The sequence below is a fragment of the Vicugna pacos genome, chromosome 10 (assembly GCF_048564905.1).
Source record: "Vicugna pacos chromosome 10, VicPac4, whole genome shotgun sequence".
Classification (NCBI taxonomy): Eukaryota; Metazoa; Chordata; class Mammalia; order Artiodactyla; family Camelidae; genus Vicugna; species Vicugna pacos.
The window spans coordinates 54,588,572-54,603,659 of NC_132996.1; positions in this window are offsets into that span (position 1 = coordinate 54,588,572).

Below are 15,088 nucleotides of genomic sequence, written 5' to 3' on the forward strand. Positions count from 1 at the left end.
AGCTTTCTTCAAAATCTCCCCAAACTGGTAACCACTAAGTTTTCTTTCAGTGGGTGACTGGATATACAAAGTGGTACATCCAAACTTCAGAATATTCTTCAGTGGTAAAAATAAAACAGGGGGAAACTGCGTAACTTTACAGGGGAGAACTCTGACAAACACTACCTCACCCAGATGATCAAGGTCAACATCAACAGTGTTAAGTCGTGTTGACAGCATGTACCCTTGACATCATGTGATGAAAATTTGAGCTCCGCAGTCTTTCCACCAAAAAATCCGTAACCCCAATGTAGTCATGAGAAAAGATCAGAAAAACTACTTACTGAAGGGCATGCCACAAAGTATCTGGTAAGTGCTCCTTAAAATTGTCAAGTTCATCAAAAACAAGAAAAGTCTGAGGAAAGGTCACAACTATGAGAAACCTAAGGAGACACGACAGCTGAATGCAATCTGCTCACGCCTGTGATTACGCATTAAAAACTATCTGAGTTTCATGGCGAAAATTACTTTTGTTTTGTATCAATTCTATTTATCCTCATAATGACAAATGCACAACAATTTGAGGACTTCCGGCAATACCAGCCATTTGTCCTGAATATTTCGCTGTTATCCTTTATAGTGGATTCAACCCCAGGCATCAATTTTTTTTACCTCTCCCTATCCATGACCTTCATTTGGCCCTCTCCATTTAAGGGATGAAGGATAAACTGTAGACCGTTGACAGTTTGTTAGGGAGCAATCGTTAACTGATGCATTGTGAAAATACATAAATATATTGTAAGTCATTCAATATTACCCACTTTCCAAGGTAAAAAACTAATATTCTTTGCAGTAGTTAAGACACTATCTAATGTAAAGATTGTTGATTTGCAGTGACCGCCTCTGTTCACATGTTTTAAATTTAAAAACCTAGAGTATTTTCTAAAGAGGGTCTGCATCACGATGTGTGAAATAGTCTTAAAAAATAAACAGTAGTTCATGCAGCCTGTTACTTATTTTGTTAAGTAGATTTAAAAAATAAATTTTACCACATAATCCAAATTGTATAACATTTATTTCATTTCGCGGGGAATCAAATCTGCATTATGAGGTCCTTATATGAAATGGTATATAATTATTCAAATGTCACATCATGACACCTTTTTTCTTTGTTTACCAGGAGCTTAAATTTTACCTAGCATCCAATCACTTGACTGTTGTTTTATAATCCACATCATCATTTTGCAATATACTAAAATACATAATTTTTTAAAACTATCAATTTAAAATTTAAGGATAAAATCCCATTCATTTTTCTCATTAAAAAGTCTTTTTATATCTAATAATTATCCAAATTTTTTATATATTAACATATTTTCAGATTAAAAATTGGTAAAAAATCATCTCAGAGAATAATTTCTAAATTGTATTTATTTATTTGTTTGTCTACTTTTATTTTTTAGCATCTGCGTTTTGAAAGGGAAATTTCACTTACCTTTGACAACTCCGATCATGGTTTTGTACCATTCCTGGCGGTAAAGAGTGTTTACACTGCCAGATGAAAAATGACACCTGTTTTCCCCCTTATTATCATCTGAACTTTAGAAAATTTCTCATTAGCTAAGAACTTTTTCCTTTCTTCTGAAATAAAGAGGCAATGCTTCATGTAACTTTTAAAGTCTTTACAGAATGAAATCATTAATAATCGATGTCCACATTTTAAATCATCACTCAAAAGCTAGGGATGATAAAGGTAAGAGCAAAGCGGTGGAGACGTTTATGAGCACATAGAACAGAAAGGGTTGGTCAGTCACTTAAATATGTGACTTAAATCTGTTTTATATGTATAGAGACATATGCCAAGTACCTATTTGTAAAAATAGCTTCATTAGTTAAACTTCTTGGAAAATTATTCTGATGGGTAGGGTAAATGAGTGGATGACGAGAGGATAGTAAAAACTGCGATTACATGAAGGAGAAGGGAAAACATTGGATTCTCTCCAACCACCATCTGCTGTCAGTTTCAGTTTAATCTACAAAACATATTTAAACAGCTAGGCAATGCGAAGGTTATATGCAACTTTTCTGTTTGCAAACAGCGCTCAGGAAAGATTGAGTTGGGGTACTTAAAATGAATTGATTTTAAAATGTTCAAGAAAAACAATGGGGCAACTGTAAAGGAAACCAAGCTTATTAACCTCAGCATACCTCAGTTATTTAGCCATAAAATGGGGTGACAGAAATACATTCTTCTAGTATTGCTGGGAGGCTAAAATGAGTTAATAGATACAGAAAGGGCTTATAAGAACACTTGCCATATAGTAAGTCCGTTACTATGTGTTGTCCTACTCGACTCTCTTTGGAATTGGTTCTCTGTGGTGTAGCTCCGCTCTTTCATGAAGAAAAACACAAAGTTCACTCTAGAAAGAAAGGCTGAAACCATACAGTTTTCCCAGTAACTCAAAGTGCTCTCTGCCTCAGTGGTAAATGTGAAGAACTTATGTCTCCAGTGTAGCATACATATATTTACCTAGCAAATAAATGCCCCTTTCTATTCTGTGAACGTTATCGTAGTCTTGCATACAAGCATCACAAAACTAGATGTAGTCTCTACCAAATTTGAATACTTATGTTTCCATGTAACTATAGTTTGCGGTATAAACATTGGCCGAACTTCATCTTGCCTTTTCAGTTGCAAAATGTTTAAAATAAACTTTCTCTAATTCTAGATAGTAATTATATAATATGTAATTCTATATCATAGTTACTAGTTACAGTTATATCCCAAGGAGAAAAAAAAAAGATAAAAATACTGACTGGAAAGGACTAGACAATTTACAGCAATTCAAACTTAAGCAGAAAGACCTAATTTATAGCAGGCATTTTTCTAATAAGACGTGTATCATTAAGTTAAGCAACATTCTGGTCATCCAAAATCAATTCCCTAACTTAGGTAGACACTGAAGGTTTTTAGAGTTTAAGAAAATTTGATTCTACCTCATATCAAATAACAATTATGAGACTTTTTAAAAATAAATTTTCCTTCTTCCTACCAAATCTTGATTAAGTCATCTTACTTCCTTGAGTGTCGATGTATGTAGAAAATGCACATTTTGTACACGTTTAAAGCCCTTCTAGCTTTGGACTTCTCTAATTTTATATAATAATAATTTAAATTCACTATTTTAAGGAGCCAAGGTAAACAGTAAGAATAGTGAACATTCACCTGTTTGCATAATCTTGGCACATCTTCAACTAATTGCTTAAATGGATTTCAAGTGAAGTACACAAATATAATTATTTTAATTTTGATATTGTGACATTTAGTAATCCCTTTCATTAATAAACTTATGTAGGTAGAATTATATGGTGGATGACTACATTCTATACCCAGCAATTTTGGTAATATTAGAAGCATGGTTTGGATTCAACCTGTCACATCATTCAGTTGGTGGAGATGATCCAGTCGAATATATATCCAGGTTTTGGAATATGACTGATATGTTTTTGAATCTTGATTCTGTGTCTTCCAACATGACATCCTGAGTAAGCATTTCATAACTCTGAGCTTAATTTCTCCTGAAGCTAAAATAATAGCAATCTCACTGGCTGAGGATTAAAAAGGATAAAATATTTAGTTCTGGCTCATGATAGCTCTTCAAAACATATTTACCTGTCTCCACTTAGAAGTATTATAGAGTATAATAGAATTATTATGCATTATTGGCTTTCTTCTCTCCTGTGCCATTCTCATAAAGCTATTTTCAAAAAGATGAAGCCATTCATCAATTGAAAGATACTGCTCCAATTAAATACGATGTTTAAGAGACATAATCCTATGCAGAGTCAAAATTATTTTACCAAATATCTGCTAAATGGGACTCATCTACCTTTCCCTGAAGAACATTATTTTGCTCATTCATGTACCACTGCATTACTGTATAAAAACAAGGTCATACTAGTCAGGGATGCTCTTGTTTAATGATATAGATGATTGCATAATGTATTACTGTTGTAATAAATTGAGAGCCAATAATATTAGAATAGTTATCTGTCATTTTTCCAGTACAAAGAAATATTTCCTTCCCTCCCCCACCCCAGCTATTATCTGCATCATCACGTGGATTTCTGTTTTAAATTGACTGAGCCACAAACAAAGCACTTCCCCGCAGCTTTCAAAATTGCAGATTATTAGATCTGAGGTTTAGAAATAATTGCTTGCACAGAGAGAATTTAGTTTGTCATCTATTCAATTCCATACTTTTTCATGACAGTCTGTTTACTTCGGTTTAGAATCAAGAGACCCTTATTACCTCGACCGTCACTGTCTGTCACTTAACATGTGTGGCTGAGGATAAGAACCATCAAGAAAGCAATAAAAAAAGAAGAGCGTCTAAACCTCCGAGTTTATTGACCCACTCACTTCCCATAGATGAGTCAGACAAGAATGAATTCTGAAAATATGTGCAATGAATGGAGGCCTGAGAAAATAAAGAGGGGAAAAAAAAAAGTAATTTCATTAGATTTTCAGAGACCATAGTCTATGTGGGAAGAGCTACAGAAAAAAAAAGGATGCTTCACCAATGGCATTTTGCACAGTGGCAGTGAGGAACACCATTGCCAGTCTGAATCCTAGGGTATATTTTTTCAGTTAATGCTCCATGGAAATGAAGGGACATTGCTTGGTACCCCCAGTTGCAATTATGGGAATGATGCCGTAAGAAATCTGGATCACCGATGTTGTCAAAACTGCACTTCATGGGCTCCAACCCAGTATTATTGCTCTACTCATTATTCTCTAAATATACTAAGGTTTCTGGCCTCATATATTCAAGCTTGGCAACTACATTGCATCGAATCACCAGAAGCAATTAAGAAATTGATCTAGCTACTCCAAACCCAGAAGGATAAATTGTATGTCAAAAAAAAGCAAATCACTTATTTACACTGACAAATAACTTGTGTGATGAGTTGGAAAGAAGTGTCACTTAGATAAACACACATTCCATTTGTGGCAGGAAAGCCTACTTGGAAACAATACAGTAATAAAAAAACTGCACTACAAGTAAAAGAGCTGGATGCATAAAGAGTTAGAATCGATGCTTGATATTAATTGAGAGTAAAATGAAATTATTACCACCTGATATACTTGTTTCATCAATGATACGTACCTTACCAAGTATCTTAGAATTAGGTGACAATGCATCCCAGTTTACCCAGGAAAGTCCTGCTTTATATTTGATGTCCCAGAGAAATTTTCACTCTCAAATCTTTCTCAGTTTGGATGCTCAAAACGTTCCATCATTGTAGAGTTTGACAAAATGTAATAAATTGTGACTCTTTATAGTTACTTTTGTTCATAGGGATCAGGGGATCCAAGCAAGTCTCTAAACTTTCCATGTCTAATAATGCCTTGATTACTACCGAGAATTTGAGTTTCACAAGAGAAATAAATTCCATGGAGGAAGAAATAGTCAACAGATGGATGTCCAAGATCTAACTGACTAGCCAATATTCATGTGTAAAATGCTTAGGATGTTATAGTTAGGAAGTGTAAATCTCAAGCAGATAATGCTTTGAGCATATGGAGTTTAGGTATCTAACAGATACGTAGTAAGACATGGCCACAGGACATTTGAATGTACAGACTAAGTACTTAGGAAGAAACATAGTTTTGGGTATAAAGAGGAGGCAGAAAGTAATACTGAGAAGGTGAGCATAAGAATGTAAATGGAGAAGAAAAATTGGCAAGGAATAGTGTTTTTATTCTTTTATCTTCTACAGAGACAGACAGTATGATGGGATCCCAAAACACTACATTTTCATATACAACATACATATGACCTACATTAAAAACACATTCAGCTGATATACTTAATAATGATATGTATCAAATTTGCAAAGATTCAGATTCAGTGGTTGCTAAGAAATAAGGGTAGGCATGGGGCCAAGAAATGGACTTTTTTGTTACATATATTTCTTCACCTCACACAATTTGACCTTGAGTACACGTTGCCTTATGTTACAGTATTTGTTTTAATATGTTCTTTTTGTATGCATTGAATAAACAACTGAAAATTAGAAAAATGTAAAATGGCACTAGTTCTTATTCGATTTTTTCACAAAGTAAACATAATCTCTGCTTTCAATGTTTACCAAGTCATCGCTTAAAGAATCACTCAGCTGAAAGGGGTAACTGTGGAGTATCACACAGAGCACATACACACACACACACACCCATGCATCCGTATGTGCATACGTGCATTTCATCATCTCTCTCAACCAATTAGCCAGTATGCATTATCCCACAAGTACACAAGGAGAAACTCTCCTGAATTCGCACGTTTTCTTTCTGAAAAATCCTTTAAAATGTCATTCCAAATGTAAGTGACCTGATTACCAAATTTCAAGGTGGACCAAAATTAGAAAACATTAACAGAAAAATTGGAAACAATAGTTCTTGAAATCAATGAGAGGACATAAAATCAGGAGAACAAAAACCTGAAGAAACTTGAGCACCATCAGATACAAAGCTGCGAAAATAAAATAAATTAGAGTTTAAGGTGTCACCATTACCACATTTGGAATAAGACAGAAAACCACTTCCAGCGAGCTCGGACAACAAGTAAAGTGCTCAGAAACAGCACTTGGTGGCATCAGGGTTCATTTAAAGTCTTATAAACAGCTTTGTTATAGAAGGGGAACCCAGCAGAGTAAATAAAGCAGGACGTCTTCTATTTTCATCCTTATATTCACAAAAGGTAGACAATTATACAACACACCCTTTTGAAACTTGTGAAAAGGAAAGAAAAAAAGAGCACAATGATTTCCAAACATCTGTCCCTACGAGAAGTTATTTTTTTTCCTAAGTACGATGATCTCCTTTTAATCTCTCACTGAAAACTCAGAAACTACAAAGACATTACTGCACTCATTTCCACAATGGAAACTTCATGGCTTTTTGCAGGTGAAGTGCAATATTTGTGAATTATTTCACCAACATTTGATACCAAATGTTCCCCTGCCACACGTACACCTCAGGTATTCTTACTGTGTGAACATCAGTGATGTCAAAATCCTTACAACTATATGTAAAACATTATAAGAGAAACAATCATTGTATGCTTAAAGAAATTTGTTAATAAAATATTAATAAATTCTGGTATGTCTATGTCTCCACCATATTAAAAACATAGCTTGACTCCCTCATTTCCTTTCAGAAAAAAAGTCAATATTTTTTTAAAAACGGCCAATGAAGCCTTTCAAAGCCTGACGCCAACTATATTTCTAGTATGATCCTTGTTTTTTCCTTCCTTCTTATGAAGAAAATTCTGTGTGCTTCCTTAAATATGTCATACTTTTTATAAGCTACCTCCTTTTTCCTGGAATATACTGTTTTTGTTCGTCTTGTTGGTTGGTTGTGTGTGTGGATACAACATGATTTATTTCATTCATCAAAAACCTGTGGTCAGAAAAGCCAGGCTGTCGGGGATCTTTTATCACTAGCACCAGTCTCAGGCCACTTCACGCATCTCTGCGGCCTCTCTGGTCCCCGCTCCGCTCCTGCCCACGGAAGGGGCCCGATGTCCCTCGCCCCCAGCGCGGTGCCAGTCCCCCGGTCCCCTGGGAGGAGGATGCCGTCTCTCTCAGCCCAGCAGGACCAGAACTAGGGAGCAGGGAGGCCGAGACAGCCGGGGGCGGCACGCCCCGTCCGGGCTGAGGGGAAGCGACCGATAAACGCCTTCAAAGGGCCGGGCGGAGCCTTTCCAGAATGTTCCCCACGGTGCGTTAGCCACAGCCACAGAGCTGCTGAACCCCCAAAATACCTGCTGCGGGCGGGCCGACGAGCTGCGTGAAGGAAGGGCGGCAGGAGCCTCCAGCCAGCGGCGCGGGGAGGAGGGAAGGGCCCCCGACGCCGGCGGGAGTGGAGGGGGGCATCACCTCCATCACCTCGGAGGCCAAGTCCAGGCGAGCCCGACTTCGGTCCGCGATCCCGGGGGCGGCTGGAGGCGCGGGTAACGCGGCTGGACGACGCGCAGGCCGCCAGCCAGGCCGGAGAAGAACCGGTCCGGCTGGAGCCCCTCCTCCCCGCATCTCCGCGCCGCAGGCGTGCACGTACCGCGCGCTGCCCCGGATGCGCACGGCCGCGCGGCCCGCGCCCCCTGCCGTCCCGCGCCCTGGGGAGGTGCTCGCCGCGTCCCGCCGGGAGCGGGCAGACGGGCGAGCGCTGCCAGGCCGTGGGGTGTCTGTAGCCGGCCTCCTGGAGCACGTGCCCCCTGCAGCCAGCGAGGTCACTGCCGCCCGCATCACGTTCAGCTTGCCCCGGAGGGTGGCCATGCCGTGCCAGGCTGGCCGCAAAGGTAAGGCTGTCCTTCAAGGCCCAAAAGGCCCCGTTAAAACCCCGCTCCATGCTTAAAAAGCAGGCTCCGGGCATAATGACACTCCCTCCTCCTTTTTACTGTCACTTAGTTTGTATACAGTTATGCATAAAGTACACATCACAATGAACTGATTTCCTTCCATGTTGAGTTGTCTGCTTCAGTGGATGGAGAGGAAATGTTCTAATTCAAAGCACCTGGATTTTGTGGTGAAGGCAGTTCTGTCCCAAATATTTGTCAGCCGCTTGCTGGTCTTGCTGGTTAAGTACCTTAGAAGATTTGATCAACATTTGGGGCTCCTGTTTCTACCACTTGTAAAATGATAATATTATCAAATTCATGAGGTTAATGTGAGGATTAAAAAACAGAATATGTAAAATGCTCAGGCCAGTGTCTGATTTTTCAGTAAATGCTAGTTGTCAGATCATTCCCTCCTAGAGAATAAGAAATGTTTTATTAGTTTCTGTGTCCTTGACACAGTCCTTGGCACATAGCAGGTGCACAATAAATATTGAATGAATGTTGGCACGATGATGTTTTGCTGTCAAAGCTCGTTGCATTACTAGATGCTGGACACCAGAGACACCTGGATGTTTGCTGTTTGAACTACTTTAACCCACTTGATTTTATGTTATGCTGAGTTGAGTTTCATGACATCTCATACTGTGAATGAGGCAAGGTTTATGCCAAGATATACAATGTCAAAACTCTGTTGCTCTTTTCAATTCCAATATTACACTAGCTCTTCTGACCTGAATTTAAAACAAGCCTCAGACAAGAAAATACCTGAAGAGCTCAGGTACTCTCAATCCTTCTGCAAATAGCTTTTGTATTTTTCAATACCTGGGGTGAAGCAAAGTACAAATCATTTAGAAAATTGTATGCACTTTTCCAACACCATGGAAAAACCCTGGGGTGGTGCCCACATCATAGCAGATGCATAAACAGGCCATTCCATTTTACTAGAATGTGTGTGGCTTGGAAAGTAGATTTGATACCACTAGGGATTTGTAAACTAAAGTGATAAATAAGAAACAAATGGAAAAGCTATAATTAATCCATTTAATTAGCCTTCATTAACCAATTAATGAGTTGCCATTCTGAGAAGTAAAGCATCTCAAAATTTCATTTACCTACCTTTGTTGGGAACCCCCTCTTCCTGTCTCGGAAATCTTAATGGTGGACACTGGAATTTTCTTGGCTTTCTTCTGTTACCCCAAAAGGTAAAGACCCCAGTTCTTGTCATACCCAACAGACACGCTTACAGTCGGGAGACAATGTGTTGTGTAGCGAAAGATTTTTAAAGATTTATTAAGAAAAGTAGAAGTGCACCTCCAAGAATGGGAGAGGGGCTGATCCAAGGGCAAAAACGTTGCTGTTTTTGTCTCCCCTTTCTCTTATCCTCTTGCTTAGAGGCGGTCTTTTGATAGGTTGATGGCTCTTGTCCCTGGAATGCTTAGTCATGTTTGGTCTCTTTGCACATGTCCTTACCCATGGTGCACACAGAAACACTCAGTGGGTAGGGGGCCTAAACTGCAATGCTAATTATATTACAATGAGCTCTGGGTCCTGTCTGATCAAGTCCTTCTCAATACCAAGCAGTGTGGCTGTCAGGTTCTAACCTTTTTTTTTTTTTTTTTTTTTTTTTTTTTGCTGGCATGCATTTAGAAGAAGTAAAGTCCCTTTATGCTGGAGTAGGGCATAATGTCATCTTCAGGACCATCCTCCCTCTCCCCCACCTATCTGCCGGTGTCCCCACTCATCTAACACTTAGATTGTGAATTGCTTTACCAGAGGGATTTTTTCCTCTCTTTAGGAAATTTTTCAGTTACTCAAAGGCAAAGTAGAAACATCATTTTACCAGAAGTTTGTCTATAATATTTGAAATTCTGAGATAGGAACTATATATGTATGTATGTATACATGCACATGTGTAGGTGTGGTGTGTGTAATGTCTTGATCTGAGAATTCTACATCAATTTTCTTTTCTCTGTCTTTCTCTATGGCTTTCTTTTCCATGTCACAGCTTATAATTTATAGTATTACCTATGTGAGTATTGTTATTTTTAAATAGAAATGTGTTTGAGAAACGCTGGTGTGGGATTTTGTAGTCAGTTCTGCTCTAACCACTGTCTACCTGGGGCTGATGCATGGAAATATCTATTGTGATCTTTAGGGGAAGAATTTAATATGCACCTTTGGGGATATAAGACCACCAATACTTCACCGTTCTTGCCTGTTTTGGAGAATGCTTCTCTTTACCTTTGGCCATACTTACTTGTGAATATGTTTCATGATGTTAACCAATTCTAGTGTTTGTCTTTCAGAGTCTGTGCAAGGAAAAAAAATAAAACGGCAAAACATAACTGAAAGAATATATTCTTTTTGTGTGCATTTATTGAGTTTCTTCTTTTTCCTCTCCCTCTCAGTCTCCCTTAGCCCCCATCTCTTCCAATCCTTCCCTTCCCCACCTTTCCCTCCTTCCTCCCTCCTTCTATCTCTCCCTTTCCCTCCCCCTCCCCCTGCTTTCTTTTGTCTTCTCTCCTCTAATCTCTTCTTTTCTCTCTCTCTCCCTCCTTTCTTTTTTTTAATTGAATCATAGTTGTTTACAACATCGTGTTAGTTTATGGTATACAGCAAAGTGATTCAGTTATGCATATATATGCATATTCTTTTTCATATTCTTTTCCAGTATTGTTAGTAAACCATTTGGTTTGTGCTGCAGAATACTGAATATAGTTCCCTGTGCTATATTGTAGGACCTTATCTATTTTAAATATAGTAGTTTTCGTGAGCTAATCCCACACTCCTAATTTTTCCCTTCCCTTTCCTCTTTGGTAACCATGTTTGTTTTCTATGTCTGTGAGTCTGCTTCTGTTTTGTAAATAAGTTCATTTGAATCATATTTTAGATTCCACATATAAATGATATCATGTAATGTTTGTCTTTCTCTGACTTACTTCACTTACAGTGATAATCTCTAGGTCCATCATGTTGCTGCAAATGGCATTATTTCATCCTTTTTTATGGCTCAGTAGTATTTATTGTGTAGATAGATAGATAGATAGATAGATAGATAGATAGATAGATAACTAGCTAGCTAGCTAGCTAGCTAGATACCACATCTTTATCCATTCATCTGTTGATGAACATGTAGGTTGCTTCCATGTCTTGGCTATTATAAATAGTGCTGCTATGAACATTGGGGTGCATGTTTCTTTTCAATTTTCTCTGGATATATGCCCAGGAGTGGGTTTGCTGGTCATATGGCAACTCTATTTTTAGTATTTTAAGGAACCTCCATACTGTTTCCCATTATTTATTTATTTGTGGGAAAATATATAGTGTAATGATAAATAGCATAGCCACTGGGGTCAACTTGCCTGGATTTGAATCTTCTCTCTGTTTCTATTTATGGGACCTTTTGCCTCAATATCATTATTTATTTAATCTATAAATCAGGAGGTTAATGCTATTTACTTTATAAATATATTTAGGGACCTAACTTTATGTGTTCACTGAGTTTAGACAGGCTCGTCTCACAGTATGTGCACGGCACGTATGCATTTTAGTAGGCCAGTTCATGTTTGCCTTAAATTTGTTCCTTTTATAACCTGAATTCCTTCTGTCTTTCAGAAAAGCCTAGAACATATTAGTGATTCTGTATAAGATAAGCATAATTGGGTCACAGGACTGCTTAACACGCAGTGATATAAAATAAAATAAGATAAAGTGTTATTGTGAGCATTCAAAGAGCCTTGACAGTTGGGAATATTGCCTAACAAAATCAGGGGAAAAAACGAGAAATCTCTTTATGACAAACAGACCTCTGTTAAATATTTGAACCTAAAAATGTAAACACAAAGGAACTAGAAAATATAGGAAGAGATAGAGATATTTAATTAAATTGTGGTGAAGTCTTTGCCAAACATACATGAAAAGTTCAATGTATTTACACATTGGACTACGTTAAACATAAATCATCTGATTATAAAATTAATTATAAAGATAAAAGGCTAAAACTGGAGATGGGAGCAAACAGACACTGAAAAGGCTTTTCAAGTGTGAAAGCTCTATTTTCAAAAGAAGCTGAAAACCCCAATAGATAAACAGACAGACTTAAATTAGTCTATTATAAAAGAAGATACACAGAAAACCAATAAGCCAATGAAAGCATTTCCAACGTCACTAATAATCAAAGAAATGACAGTTAAATCCCCAAGGTAGTATTTTTTCACATAAGACTGGAAGAGCTTTTTCTTTGGGGTAAAGATTTTATCTAGTCTTAGCAATTATATAGATGGGCTGTGGATGCTTTCATATCCTATTTTTGTGAATTGAAATAGGTAAAAATATTGAGAAGGTAATTTAGCAAAATATCAGTAAATTGAGAAATGTATTTCCTTTCAACTGAACAGATTCTCTCTATGAATGTATTACAAGAAACTAATTAGGGATATGCAGAAAGAGGTCGCTGAAAGCATGTTCATCATAGCACTGTTGATAATAAAAGTTAGAAATGACAAATATCCAGTGAGATATATTGAAGTAAATAAATCTTTTCATGAATCCATTAAACTAATGATGTGGGATAATATTATTGGCATGTGCAAATCTCTACAAAAGGGAAAAATATGTATAAAAAGATATCTATAGAATGGCTCCCAGTTAGTAAAATTAAATAAATATGTACATAGAAACCTGATAGTGGAAGCTGCGTACTGCATGTGCGTATACTGATGACAGTTGTTTAGTTTCCATTGGAATGTTTTATTTTCCAGCTTTGCCAAGAATGCATATTTTTCATTTGGAAATCAGAATTTTAAAAAGTCTGTGTTTGCCTTACTAAGCTCAAAAATGGAAGGTAATTTAACAAATGAGACAAAAATGTTGATACACACACCAGGAAGACCTGACTACTCACAATGATTCTTCCACTGACTAGCATTAAGAGACCTTGAACATTTTACTTAACACGTCTAAACCTCAATTATAAAATAAACACTAAATTTTCAAATGCCTTGCCTAAAATATATGGTAGTTCACTCCTCCCTTCTTTTATTTACATAATAAAATGGCTACCTCAGTAATATTCATTCATGGGCAATGGATCTTTAAAAATATTGCCAGATACATAGTTGTGAAAATGAACAACGTGTATAATGTGTTCTAAAGATTGAGAGGAATTCTATAAACTTCAAATGAGATGATTTGTAAAGTTACATATGTTTTTTGTTCTCTCTCTTATATTTCCCTCCTTTATGTATTTTTGATAAAATATCACCAGGCAAATGTAATTTTTCAATGTTTTCTCACTTTTTAGTCTGTGCCACTTTAGAAATTATATATGTGTTCATCTATAATTTACAAGTATATACGTGTATATATTTATTCTAGATTTAACAGATTAGTTGGCATATATCATATGCATTTCTTACCATTTCTGAATATTTCAACTAAAATATTCATACAAGACAAACTTTTATGGAAGATTGCTTACCTAGACAGCAGAGTTTTTTTTTTTTTACCATGTATTTATTTCCCAAAAAGAGAGATGAAGACATTTACATTTGAATTTTATAACCAACCACATTGGATATGCATCCTTTATGACAGAACAAATAAAGGTGTTTAAGCTCTCTCTAGGTTTTTGACTCAATTTCAATATAACAGTCTTTGTATGTGTAGCCTCTTCAAAGAGAGAATTTTGAAAAAAAGACCTAATGTTTGTACAGTATTCAATTCCTTCCTGAATTTTAATGCTTGGCTCTTATTTATCAGTGAATTATTTATTTCATTGACCAACTAAGTTCTGGGGCCCTATTCACCTAAATATTTTTGAAGATAATGTTTTATAGGTTACACTAAGAATTGTTAAGTTAAATAGTTATGTTGCCTAGTGGGAAAAACATATTTCCATACTGGGCAATGTAAGTATTTGAGAGATATATCATATATATATATATATATATAGAGAGAGAGAGAGAGAGAGAGAGAGAGAGAGAAAGAGGAAGTGAGAGAAGTCAAAGGAGGATTGGAGAAGGCATACCTACTTAAAGGCTTTTAAATTGAAAAGTTTTAAAAGTGAAGTTTAACATTGAAAACATACCTACGCACCTTGCAGACGATTATTCAGTGTATGCATATAGGTTTTAGTGTCTTGTTACATCCTATCTGTGGACTTACCTGGAAAGTCATCTACCTATGACCAACGCCACTCTCATTCTTGGAAAATAGTTGCTCACCATTATGACATAGCTCCAGAAACAAGGAAAGACCATCCATGTGTTTCTTCTGCTCCAAGATGATCCTTTGACCACTGCCATGTTTTCCTTTGTGACAACCTTTAGATTGCTTAAAAAACTGAAAAAAAAAAGTGTATGTGTGTGTGTGTGTACAAACTCCGTTAAAATTAACTCCGATAAGACCCTCAAAAACTACTCTTTAAAAATTACACTTGTTCACAAAAAAAATCTCTAAAAGTTCCTGGCTTCCTTATATAGGTCAAAATCTTTAGCTCTTAGGCAGGCTTTAAACAATGTAACCTTAGTTTCTGACTCCCGCTCTTCTGAGCACAATGCATTCATTTGGAATCTTTGATTCTGAATCCTCTACGTCGTATCCTTGGCTCCTGCTGGATTTTTCCAAGTAAAACTTGTTTCTCCCCAGTGAGCCCAGATTTGCATCATGGATTCTCTGACTCCGGTTATGGGTTTCTGCCGTATTATCCC